Genomic DNA, 10,709 nt, shown 5'->3' on the forward strand with positions numbered 1-10,709 from the left:
ATGAAAGGTGACAACCTACCCTTCTATTGTTAAGATATTAACAGTCTCAAACAAAAGTTGATTCAATACACACACAGTGGATTCTACCAAAGTGGAATGAGATCACATGCATGTTGAAGGCCAAAACTCCTCACACACTTCTAGAATACAAGCAAGTGGTAATGGCCCAAATTCATTCAGAGATTTTGCTGCATTTGATTACAATGGGGACTAATCATCACTTCTGAATCTAATAAATCATGTCCATGAAATAAATAATCGCTTCACAACAAGAAAAAACATTAGATTCTCTTTGCAAAATGAGTCAGCTAGGCTATACCAAACTGCCAACCACCTTGAACAATTCTTTTACAGGGAATATTATGGACATAATGGTAGACAAGAAAATTGCTTTTTTTCACATTCACTATACCTACCACATGACTTTAGAAATGCTCAATGCTAAAAATGATGCAACCTAAGAGCTTGACTTTTGCCATCCATCTCACTTGTCACAGGCTCTCAAGATAGCAAGGTGACCTGTGTTAAGAACCATCATAACAACGATCAAGAGCAGATGACAATCAGAATATCATAGTAGGCCACCAACAGACAGGGCCACTGGCTGTAGGATACTTTCTCTTGGAGAACTCTGAAATCTATTTGAGTCCACTAGTGTCCCTGGTAGGATCTATGAAACCAATCCTTCTTAACAGCAGCCACAAGCACATATTGTTCCAAAGGAACTGCCATGCAGGATCAGACCAATACTCCATTTAGTCCAATATCCTAGACCCAACAGTGGCCAGCACCAGGCACTTCTCAGAAAGATGCAGTAGATAGTTGTGCATAATGTGCCCTGTAAAGGTTTCATTCTAATCCCTAATGGTTAGACATTGCCTTAAATCCTGAAACATATGATTCTATGAGGTTCTCTCTCTCTCTTACGAAAAGAGTATAAGAAATCTGGATAGCTTGTTACTCATATAAACATTCAATCCCTCTTTGAAACTTGTTAAATTCTTGGCCTCAATGACACTCCATATTAGTTTTTCCTAGGATGAGTATGTTGTAAGCAAAATCCATACATTTTAACATCCTGTCATTGTGAAACTTGCATAAGACTGCACTATGGCACACAAAGGCTGCTCTAGCCTCTCCCACATAACCTACAGATCTCAATCTTTCTCCAAGCAGCTTAGTAACAGCACCTCTTTCCCTATGACTTTTGAATATTTGCAGTACTCAATGAACAAAACCCTAGGCCAGTTATCTCCATGAGTTTGGGATAAAGAAAAGGAGGAGGAGGCAGTCTAGGGACATTGGCAAAAGCAGAACACTGATGGGTCAGAGTCAGACCAGACAATCATACAGTACACTGGCAAATGAACACCCAACGTGTAACCCACTTATGATGTCTGGTGGCAGAAACAGATCAGAGACAGCAAGGGAATTGAGGATTGCTAGGTACAAGTTATACTTGTTTGGAGCACACCAGAACTCTCTCGCCCGCAACTTCAATGCTTGCAAAAATATAAATGTATTTGACATTTCTGAAAAACAGCCATTTAGAAGCAATTCAGATAGTGTAAAAATGTTTGTCTTCCCTTTCTTAAATATTTAGTGAATGTACAACTATATCACATCTGCCAGCTAACAATCTTCTTCACTCCACCTCCTTCAGTAATGTAACATTATCCAGTCACGATGTTACTTTTGCTGTAAACTGTTCCATTTGACAGACTTTTTTATATTCTATTTTGGGAAACATCGGTAGTAAAAAGTTAATTCAGCCATTGTGGAATATTACAAGAGCAAAGATAGTCTTTGCAATTTTTAAGAATGGGTATATTTTTAACCTATGTATATGCAGCTTTCATTTGGAGTCCTTTCTTGTAAAATTAGATATAGCCTCCCACTTTAAAGAGTTTATCCATACAGTCACCACAACAACTTTATGCATTATTAAAATAACTTGCTATTGCAAGGAATTATTTTGTTTTACAGTCATTTTACATGCTTCTTGATTTTTCAGTGCTAGAGATATAGACAGTTTATACTTGATAGGCTGCTCACAAATTATATCCTTCTGCTATTTGCAGGTTGGATCTTCTGCCCACACAGATTTCATTTTATCTTCAGACTATTTAATTCTGCATTTATAAAAATGTCATCCTAGCCATAAAAGAAGAATCAGACAGCACTGTCTTAAAAGTTTTCTGTACAAATTGTGACAAGATGCAGATACTGTAATACTAAACTGTCAATAAGAGCAGTACAGAACACTAGCTCCAAAATCAGATCAATACATACAGGATATACAGTTAACTATTTCCCACATTATTTTTCCAAACCTGAAGGCATATTTAAACCTAAATATATTTCATCAGTAGTAAAAAAATGTTACTTAATTATACTGTATTCCTGAACATAAGAAAAATCTCACACTGTCCTAAACATAAATGCTGGAAAAAATAGGAATTTTGGAGCAAAAGTACTATCTGATTTTTTTTTAATGGATAATTCCAGACATTGTGTAGACTGGGTTAGTAGAATCGTTTCAACACATTAAAAATTTCATTAGGAATATATGTGTATGTAGATCTATCACTCTGCATGATATACTTCTCACTGCATTTCCAAAGGAAGGTAAATCTTCTTTCTGCACATTTAAAAAAATATTAAAAAAAAAAAAATCAACACACACACCAAGCAATATGAGAAAATAATTTTAAGTTTTTCTGATATATTATTTGAACTGCTAACTACAGATGAAAAAAAATCTCATTATGCAATCTGTTCAAGAAAACATTTTTAATCACAAATCCTATTTGTATGTGTTATTTGATATTAATGTGTACTATAAATAAGATATGTTCAATCTGTATGTTAATTATTGCATTTGTAGCTTAAAGCATTGTTGATAATATATAAAAGAACACTGCTATATAGATATGAAGATTAAAAAACCTTAAAAATAATTTAATGTTTAGAATGTATAGTACTAATGAGCTAAACAGATGGGATTGTGTTTTTAACTTCACTGAAAAGTACTAAAATAAAGTGACTGACAGAATCTGTGTAACTGAAGATAAATTTTGTGAAAAACTCTCTAATAAGAGTGCCCACTCCAGAAGTAATAGCTGGAACCAACGGTTTGTGCCTTGCTGACAGTCCATGTCCTGTCAACAGTTAAATTTTTGCTCTTTAGGGACATCAAGCAATTTGTATGTGAGGAGTCGCTATTTGTTCAAGGGTCTTTATCTGTATTTCAGTGTACCCATGCGGAGATTCAGTAGCTTCGGTGGGACTTCATTTGAGCATAAGCATCCACCTACACAGGTCAGGCTGCATGCTAAGGGCCTTAGTCTATTCTCCAATCACTATGTGGCGATTTGAGAAGGCAGCTTTCATTAAAAAGCCTAGTCAAATGAAAAACGTAACAATTTAGATGATTTCAACTGAAATAATTTAATTTGCTGATTTAATTTTAGCCCTTCACTCAGTTTGAACAATACAAATAGACAAATCAGTTTCACTTTCAGGTTCTCCTGAACAATGCTAACCAGCAAACATTGCAGGATAATGTTTAAACCCAAAGAGAAAACTTGTAATTTATTTATGTCTTTTTAATTTCACAAAAAACATTTCTCTTAATATTAAGGGGGAAGGTTTCATTTTTTAAAACCAAAACTAAATTAAGCCTAATCTATCTGACAGTATTTCTAACAAACTGGAATTAGGAGCCCATTCCTGCAAGCTACTCCAAGCATGCACAGCCTAAGTGCTTTTCTACAAAGGGACACTCAAACTGCTCGACACACTGCAGTAGTGCGCATTACAAGGGTGCAAACTGTAGAATGCTTTAATGTATTACATTCTAACTGCCTCGTACACCTTGCTGACACGCTCTAAAAGGTACCTAGCATGCACTGACAGTCTCATTTGAAACAGCACTACATTAACACACACTAGGAACCTTTTACAATGTGTCAGCAGGGTCTACACAGGACAGTTGGCTTGCAACACATTAGAGCACTCTACAATTTACACCCTTTTGGTGAGCACTGCCACACCATATAGACAAACCCCCAGGAAAGTTAAGGTGAATCAACTACAGGTGTGATGTTCATGTACATAAGTCCTGGTCTACACCTAAAACTTAGGTTGACCTAGCTACATCACTAAGGGCTGTGAAAAATATCACACCCTGTATGACCTAGTTAGGTCATACAGACTCCCGACTGTAAATACAGCTAGGTCAATGGAAGAATTCTTCCATGAATGTAGCTAAAGCCTCAGAATGGGGGCATTTACTATAGAGATGGAAAAAACACTTCCCTCACTATCATAAGTGTCTACATTACAGCAGCATAGCTGCAGCACTGCAGTTGTGCTACTGTAGCACTTGAAGTGTAGACATACCTCTAAGTTAAAGCATTTTAACCCGATTCACCCTAACTTTTCTGAGTGCCCTAAGTATATAAATGTTTCCACTGGAGATATTTACAATGGAACAATAGCACACTTAATATTCTTCTTCACAGGGGACTAAAACAACAAAGATCCTTGCCACCACACAGACATACTTAATCTCCAGTAGAAGACAAAATGTCAGTCCTGTCCAGGATTTTCCCAAAACACTAAAATACGGTGACTGATCACATTTTCATCCCCCAAACTCTCCTTTTAGGGTTCTGAAACTTAGTCTAAACTGACTGAACTCACAACTGAAAACTTTAGTTCCACCATTTCCAAATTTACATCACCAAATTTGCGGTGCACAGTCCTGTCCATGAGCTCAGGAATATAAGCTCAGTTCTTTTATATTTGAGTTCATAATATTTCACTGGGATAAAGCATGTCCATAATGGTGTCTTAAAACACCACTAATGTTGTTGTCACAGAAGTTCACAAATTAGAAGCAACAGTTTTCAACTTCAATAGATTTAGAATGCCATTTTCCCCCAGAATAAAATGCTAATATTTAGATACTTATAAATTTGACAACATCATTATCTGTTATATTAGAGACTTTCCATTAAAATTAATTTATTTATAAATGTTTGCAGGATCTGGACTTAAATATGGAATAGGGTAAAAATTAAATACAAGACAATAAAGCAATCAAGAACTATGCCAGAAATATATATTACCTATACACTAGTTATCCCAGGCTTTTGCCTGAGGGGGTGAGGGCAGAAAATGTAAATGTTACACTGTATAGCCAAATACAGGAGGCTAGTCTCTTGATTTTGTTTTTAAATTATATTGGCAAAATAACATTTTTTTTTTAGAATTTCTACCTATGCTAACACACAACTATGAAGAAAACACTTTTAGAAAATCAGTTAAAAATACAATTATTACAATTAAACAGTCCCTGTTTCTTGTTTGTTTTAATACATAAATATTCTGCAATCCTTCGTGATAAAAACCCATGATAGGGATTTTTATGATAGGGAGAACTGACTTAGTAAAGCTGATTTTGCAGAGTTTTCCTCTAACCATTCCTGGGAGATCAGCATTTGTCCCTGCTGTGAAACCAACAGGATTCCAAACCAGAGCAGTCAAATTCCACTAGATACACAGAAAGACTATGTCTGATAGGCTGTGGGCCCCCCCGGCACTGTCCAGGCTTCCCTCAATGACAGCTGTCCCTGGAAGCATGCATGAGTACCACAGGATAGAGAATATAGAAAAGTTAATGCAGCCTGTAGGGGCACAAACTTTTTTTTTTGTAAATTCAAGCATTTTAAGGCTAGAAGGGACCATTATATCTTCTAGTCTGACCTCTTGTATAACATGACTCCCTTCAGGAAGTGGGATAGGATGATACCATTCTTCAACCTCTTTTACCTCCTCAGGCAAGGATCTCCAAACCTAGGGAGGAAAAGTGTAGGGACAGTGTTCCCCACAAGCAAAGGAGTAGATCTGAACATGGATGATCCACTGTGTTCAGAGAGCTTAAGTTCCAGGTACATACTCCTGGTGACTGAAAAGTAATGTTAAAGTTTGTACTTTGGCTGGTCCTTAATCTATCATATTAAAAACAAAACAATAAAGATTCCCTTCATTTTAATAAAGTTTTCATTTTATGCAGTTTGCCTTTCCAATAATATTTTTTTCAACGTGTTCAGGTGAAACCACCATCTCTCTGTCTCATCTTAAACTTCTAGCTTTTCAGAATCACATACATCTATTTTATGATCCATGGCCATATTCCAGGTGGGGTTGAGAAACAAAGTTAAAAGTTTGCTCACTGGATTCTATGTACAATAATACTTTACATCATTATACAGCACCTGTCAACCACAGAATTCAAAAAGGTTTATGAAAATGGGAAAGGTTAGCTAAACATGCATTATATTAGCTAAAGATGCATTATATTTGCAACATTGATGTCTAGCCCATGTCTATGCACCATTAAAGAAAAAGACTCACTATTGTGCTAATGCAGACTAAGGTTTGACAAGGGTATGGGGGGGCGAGTTTAAATCTCAATTAAATACCCGTCACAACTCCCCCACCCCTTTTTTCTCTCTCTTGTCTGAGGACTTCGAAGCAGGCACTTGTTAGCAGCTCCTGACACTAGAGAGACCACTCGCAAAGCTGCCTATAGGGAAGGGGGGGGGCATTTCTGAGGATTAAATCCCCAAATCAGCAGCTCCCCTTCCCGAGAACAACAGAAAGTGGGGGGTGGGGGTGTCTCCAGGTCTGTCTGTCTCCCTATCCCCGAATCTCACGCCTCCGTCTTTGTCTGTCAGTCCCCCAAGTGCGAGCCCGGCTCGCGGCGGAGCAGCAGCTCTCACTCCGCCTCCTGCCCCGAACTCAGACTCCGGCAGGGAAAGCCCCGAGCGCAGCCCGCATCAAGGGGGGGAGCGGAAGGAAGCTCCCCTCACATTCACCCTCCACAGCAACAAAGGGGGGTGGAAGCTTCCTCGCCCCCCCGCCGCTTCCTCCTCCTCCCCCCGCCTCCTCAGGCTCCGGCCTCGCCAGCCCCGCGGGGGCTCCGGCCTCCTCCGCCCCGCTCGCGGTTCCGCAGAGCCTCCGGGCCGCTTGGCCCGCAGCGCCGCGCACAGGGAGCGGCGAGGCCCAGCTTCTCTCCCTCCCTCCTCCCTGTGCGTGAGCGGCCGGGCCGACCCAGCTCCCCCGCGCTCCGGGGCTTACCGGCCGCGGCGCTGCGAGGGGAAGGCGGGCGCGGCGCTCAGAGTCCCCGGGCCGCGGCCCCGGGCATGATGGGTCCTGAGGGAAAGTTCGGCGGCGGCGAAGGGTCCTTCCTGCTCGGCGGCTCGAGGAGCGCAGCAGCGTCGGCCTCCTCCTGGCGGTGACAGCGACAGGCCGGCCAGAGCGCCGCCGCGCCGCGGTGCAGGCTGGGAAACCGCCGGGAGGACCCGCGGCCGCCCAGGCGCCGGAGCCCTGGGAGCCGCCCGGGGTACCCGCCGACGGAGCCTCGGCGGCCTGCTGGGGCGAGTGGCGGCAGCGCGCGGGAACCTCGGCACTCCGCGGGGCCGGAGTCCGGGCAGCCGGCGGAATGGAGGGAGCTGGGGCCTGAGGAACCGGCCGCCTGGGGCAGTCCCGCGGGTAGGGGCGTGGGGGCTGAGGAGCCGGTCACGCTGGGGGCTGAGGGCGGAAGGTACCTGGAGAACCGGTCACTCTAGGGGCTGGGGGGCTGGAGAACTGGTCACATTGCGGGGTAGGGAGCGGAGCGGGGGGGTGGGGAGCTGGTCATGCTAGGGGGTGTCTGGAGAACTGGTCACATTGCCGGGTGGGGGGCGTGGGGAGCTGGTCATACTAGGGGCTGGGGGGCTGGAGAACTGGTCACATTGCGGGGTAGGGAGCGGAGCGGGGGGGTGTGGGGAGCTGGTCATACTAGGGGCTGGGGGGTGTCTGGAGAACTGGTCACATTGCAGGATAGGGAGCGGAGTGGGGGTGTGGGGAGCTGGTCATACTAGGGGTTGGGGGGCTGTCTGGAGAACTGGTCACATTGCGGGGTAGGGAGCGGAGCGGGGGGGGGTGGGGAGCTGGTCATACTAGGGGCTGGGGGGCTGGAGAACTGGTCAGATTGCAGGATAGGGAGCAGAGCGGGGTGTGTGGGGAGCTGGTCATACTAGGGGCTGGGGGGGTGTCTGGAGAACTGGTCACATTGCAGGATAGGGAGCGGAGTGGGGGTGTGGGGAGCTGGTCATACTAGGGGTTGGGGGGCTGTCTGGAGAACTGGTCACATTGCGGATAGGGAGCGGAGCGGGGGGTGTGGGGAGCTGGTCATACTAGGGGCTGGAGGGTGTCTGGAGAACTGGTCACATTGCGGGATAGGGAGCAGAGTGGGGGGGTGAGGAGCTGGTCATACTAGGGGCTGGGGGGGCTGGAGAACTGGTCAGATTGCAGGATAGGGAGCAGAGCGGGGTGTGTGGGGAGCTGGTCATACTAGGGGCTGGGGGGGTGTCTGGAGAACTGGTCACATTGCGGGATAGGGAGTAGAGCGGGGGGTGTGGGGAGCTGGTCATACTAGGGGTTGGGGGGGTGTCTGGAGAACTGGTCACACTGCGGGATAGGGAACAGAGTGGGGGGTGTGGGGAGCTGGTCATACTAGGGGCTGGGGGGGTGTCTGGAGAACTGGTCACATTGTGGGATAGGGAGCAGAGCCGGGGGCGGGTGGGGAGCTGGTCATACTAGGGGCTGGGGGGGCTGGAGAACTGGTCAGATTGCGGGATAGGGAGCAGAGCGGGGGGTGTGGGGAGCTGGTCATACTAGGGGCTGGGGGGTGTCTGGAGAACTGGTCACATTGCGGGGTAGGGAGCGGAGCGGGAGGTGTGGGGAGCTGGTCATACTAGGGGCTGGGGGGTGTCTGGAGAACTGGTCACATTGTGGGGTGGGGGGCGTGGGGAGCTGGTCATACTAGGGGCTGGGGGGGTGGCTGGAGAACTGGTCACATTGCGGGATAGGGAGCAGAGGGGTGTGTGGGGAGCTGGTCATACAGGGGCTGGGGGGGGTGTCTGGAGAACTGGTCACACTGGGGCATAGGGTGGGTGTGGGGTTTTGGGAATTGGGCCTTGTATGGAGGGGCAAGAGGGGCCCTACAGGACTGCATAGGGTCAGGGATTGGGGCAGGGCACCCCAGGCTCCAGGGAGATGAAGGGGATTTTGCAGTACTAGATGCCCCAAGGTGTGGAAATATGTGGTGAGGGGCCACAGCATCATGTGCTCTATGGTGTGGCATAACCCAAAGCACTGAGAGCTAGGATGTGCAAGGAGCTTTCAGGAATGGTGTGGCCTAGCCCTTTGGAAACCTGCAGGAGCTACTCCCAGGTCAGTAGTGCCTATTGCCATGTGTACAGGGAAATTTACAGCAGTGGCAGTGTTAAATGTGTTGGGAAACCTACAGTGTAGTGAGTGTGTTGGGAAACCTGGAGAAGTAGCAGTAAACGGGTGCACAAGCACTAAGTGAAGAAAAGCAATAGGAGTAACAATGAGATAAGGAACTGCAGGAAGAGCATCAGTATGCGTCCTGGGTGCAAGGGAGCTGTGTGGGTAGCAGTATTCAGGGCTCCAAGTAGAGGAAATATACATGCGAAGTACTGACTGCAGGAACAGCAACACCAACGGCAAGAGGTACTGAAAATCTGCAGGAGTGGCAGCACTGAGTATCCCTTGTCAGATATCTGCTGGAGCAGATAAGAGGGTGTTGGATGTGGAGGAAGCTGCAGGAACAGAAGAACTGAATGGTGTAGACCAGCAAAAGCAGCAGCACCCCACCCAGCATTAGGGGTGCACAAAACCTGTTGGAATAGGCACAGCTCTGAGCACCACGTCTCCAGGAAGGCTGCAGTGGTAGGAAGGTAGCAAAGAGTATCCTGCATACAGGAAATCTGAGGAGGCAGACGTTCCCGCAGTCTAGGTGTATGATGCCTTCAAGGACAGAAAAACCTGTACCAAGTAGATGAGGCACATTACAAGTCTGGTAGGAATGAATGTTTGAATTCAGGAAATCTGTAGGAGTATTAGCAATGAGATCCTTGGTGTTGGACATGCTGGGGGCAGCTGAGCTCTTGGTTTAGGAATCCTGCAGGTACAAAAAATACAGACCCTCTAGAAGCCTGCATTAGCAACAACCCAGGGGCCAGGTGTCAAAAATGTGTAACGGCAGAAGCACCAAGCAGCCTCTGTGCTACAAAATTGCAAGAGCAGCTGTCTAGAATCCTGGAGAAGTTCAAGGCATGGGGAACAAAATAAAGCCAGGTGCAGGTAAAGCTGCAGGAAGAGCAGCACCAAAATGCAGATTTGTAGAAGTAGCAGCAGCAGCAAGTACGCCAGCTACCTGCACTGTTAGATGGTATCAAGTCTAGCTATTAAAATTAATTTAAAATACAATAGAGAAAAGAGAGAAATAGAGAAGAGATCACACAGTAGGACAAACCTGAAGTCATATGAACCCACCACATCCATACTTTCTACTACACACAGTCATTAAAAGTACACTTATTTTAAGCTTTTACTTTTCTTTAAAGGTCGCTGTTGGGAGAAAGGTGTTTTCCACCTTCGCTCCTTAAGGCAAATCCTGAATAACAAAGGAGCACAGCAAGGAAAGTTAATACCAATTACAAAAGCTGTCTAGACTTTAGTAGAAACGTCATATGGCATTTCCCCAGTGGCTGCGAAAGTTGGGCTATCTCACCCAACACAGGAGAATATTTTGATGGCTATTTTTTCTGTAACTTTTCACTAGTTTG

At 45.2% G+C, this 10,709-nt stretch overlaps 1 protein-coding gene across 2 annotated transcripts in view; it reads right to left on the reverse strand.

Moving 5' to 3' along the window:
- The window catches only part of ZNF148 (zinc finger protein 148), a 41,959-nt gene extending 34,634 nt beyond the window's left edge, over positions 1-7,325 (reverse strand). For both annotated transcript variants that reach the window (XM_077830219.1, XM_077830217.1), the window contains exon 1: positions 7,150-7,325. The gene's annotated coding sequence lies outside the window, so the exon portion shown is untranslated. The remainder of the gene's footprint in view (positions 1-7,149) is intronic.
- Between the last annotated feature and the right edge of the window lie 3,384 nt (positions 7,326-10,709).

The sequence above is a fragment of the Eretmochelys imbricata genome, chromosome 11, assembly GCF_965152235.1.
Source record: "Eretmochelys imbricata isolate rEreImb1 chromosome 11, rEreImb1.hap1, whole genome shotgun sequence".
NCBI classification, from domain to species: Eukaryota; Metazoa; Chordata; order Testudines; family Cheloniidae; genus Eretmochelys; species Eretmochelys imbricata.